This window comes from Megalopta genalis, unplaced genomic scaffold (genome assembly GCF_051020955.1).
Source record: "Megalopta genalis isolate 19385.01 unplaced genomic scaffold, iyMegGena1_principal scaffold0483, whole genome shotgun sequence".
Lineage (NCBI taxonomy): Eukaryota > Metazoa > Arthropoda > Insecta > Hymenoptera > Halictidae > Megalopta > Megalopta genalis.
The window spans coordinates 112,501-115,000 of record NW_027476552.1 but is presented as its reverse complement, the minus strand read 5'-3'; the positions used below and the strand labels follow the sequence as shown (position 1 = coordinate 115,000).

Sequence of the window (2,500 nt, the reverse complement as noted above, 5' to 3'; positions counted from 1 at the left end):
GAGGGTCGCGACGGTGTGCGCAGAAGGGTCTGGGCGTGAGCCTGCCTGGAGCCGCCGTCGGCGCAGATCTTGGTGGTAGTAGCAAATACTCCAGCGAGGCCCTGGAGGACTGACGTGGAGAAGGGTTTCGTGTGAACAGCCGTTGCACACGAGTCAGTCGATCCTAAGCCCTAAGAGAAATCCTATGTAGATGAGGTGTCCTAAGACGTTAAACACTTGTAAAAAAAACGCAGCTATTTTATTATTTTTTTTATTATTATATAAATCGCAGCATATTTTGTTATTATATACATGCACAAAAAACACCCATTGGGCGAAAGGGAATCCGGTTTCTATTCCGGAACCCGGCAGCGGAACCGCATACCATTCGGGCCCTCGTAAGAGTGTTCGTCGGGGTAACCCAAAATGACCTGGAGACGCCGTCGGGAGATCCGGGGAGAGTTTTCTTTTCTGTATAAGCGTTCGAGTTCCCTGGAAACCTCTAGCAGGGAGATAGGGTTTGGAACGCGAAGAGCACCGCAGTTGCGGCGGTGTCCGGATCATCCCCTCGGACCTTGAAAATCCAGGAGAGGGCCACGTGGAGGTGTCGCGCCGGTTCGTACCCATATCCGCAGCAGGTCTCCAAGGTAAAGAGCCTCTAGTCGATAGATTAATGTAGGTAAGGGAAGTCGGCAAATTGGATCCGTAACTTCGGGATAAGGATTGGCTCTGAGGAGCGGGGCGTGTCGGGCTTGGTCGGGAAGCGGGTCTGGCTGACGTGCCGGGCCTGGGCGAGGTGAACGGCTCTCGTGGCTGGGATCCGAGCTCGGTCCCGTGCCTTGGCCTCCCGCGGATCTTCCTTGCTGCGAGGCTTCCGTGGCGTTTCCCATCGGTGCGGTCGTCCTCTTCGGCCGCCATTCAACGCTCAGCTCAGAACTGGCACGGACTAGGGGAATCCGACTGTCTAATTAAAACAAAGCATTGCGATGGCCCCCACGGGTGTTGACGCAATGTGATTTCTGCCCAGTGCTCTGAATGTCAACGTGAAGAAATTCAAAAAAGCGCGGGTAAACGGCGGGAGTAACTATGACTCTCTTAAGGTAGCCAAATGCCTCGTCATCTAATTAGTGACGCGCATGAATGGATTAACGAGATTCCCATCTGTCCCTATCTACTGGCGGTGGCGGTCTGTGGCCACCCAGGGCGGGAGATAACCCCCGAACTAGCCCTCGCGTAGGCGGGTTGATCGGCCGAGTCGATGGGTGTATCGGCGATGAAGGCATTAGAGACCGTCAGTGCGTCGTACATGTAGTACTTCGCATAATGGCGAGGCCCTGATTTAGCATACGGGCTGTGGCGTGTTCTTTGTACAGCACTGTATGTGCTGTATGACTTCCGACTGGGGAACTGTTGTCACTCGTGGCATCAGTTCCCCAGTTTACGTTAAACGGTTTTTCAGACCGTTTTTCGTGGGCGGAACACGCCACTAGACAACACTCCGCTGGGCTCAGGAATACATGGGATGCAATCAATCCCCTGGGCAACCCAGGCCGCAAGGGGCAAACGTGCCCTAGCCACACTTGAGCCTCCACGAAAAAGGTACCGCTGGATAGCTCGTGTTCTTAAATACGCAGCGAACTGAACGAAGTGTGGTGGAGAGGAAGAGGCAGCCTCTCCGACTGCTGTCTCCCACGTGTTTGCCGTGCGTGGCGACCCTTGTCGTCGGAAAAGAGGATCCTGGGATCTGAGGGGGCCCTCTCCTGCGGGTGAGACGTCCCCAACACGTACCTTTGGCCTCTGCTTCGGCTAGATGGGCGGCTGGACGAGAAAAGCAGCCCTGGTCCAGTCAATCGGCTTGGAACGACCACACGCTTCGGGCAAGTGGGTTCTGCTGGGCGAGGACGCGGGCTGGGTAAGGAAACCGACCCAGCCAGCAGACTATATTCGGTGCGTAGCCCTAACCCAGCCTTTGGCGGGTTCCAAATTGTGTGGGTCGGTGGTGGCCGGGGAGCGCACTGGATGAAAGACCAAGACACATTATGGGTCTTAATAAAATTAATGAACAAAAAACTAAGCGTCCAAAGACGACGGGTCCAGCTCCTACTCGGAGTGAAGCCGTCGCCGCAGACGCGGGAACTGCAAATGCAGCTGTCAGTCCCCCCGCGTCTGTGAGAAAGACAAGATCCGGGAAGGTGATTAATATCGCCAATCCTCGTGTGATCTTGCAAAGATGTGTGACTCCCACGCGAGCGGTCTCGGTGAAAACCGAGCCCACGGTAGAAGGTACGCCGGACACCGGTAACGTGGAAGTAATCGAACGAGTCGGAGACACGTCACTCGTGAAGGTGCAGTCGGCACCCGAGCGTGTCGAGGACCCTACTGGTGACGGTTGGCAAACCGTCACCAAAAAGTCAAAGCGAGCCAAGCCGGGCGCACCCACCGGCAAGGCCGCAGTAAACCGGGCCAGGAGACCGAAGGGGACGTTCTCCGGGCAGAAGGTACGGCCTCTCGATCTCGTAAG

The 2,500-nt window shown here is 55.8% G+C and overlaps 1 pseudogene; it reads left to right on the top strand.

Moving 5' to 3' along the window:
• The window catches only part of LOC143263353 (large subunit ribosomal RNA), a 6,913-nt pseudogene that overhangs the window by 1,810 nt on the left and 2,603 nt on the right, over nucleotides 1-2,500 (top strand).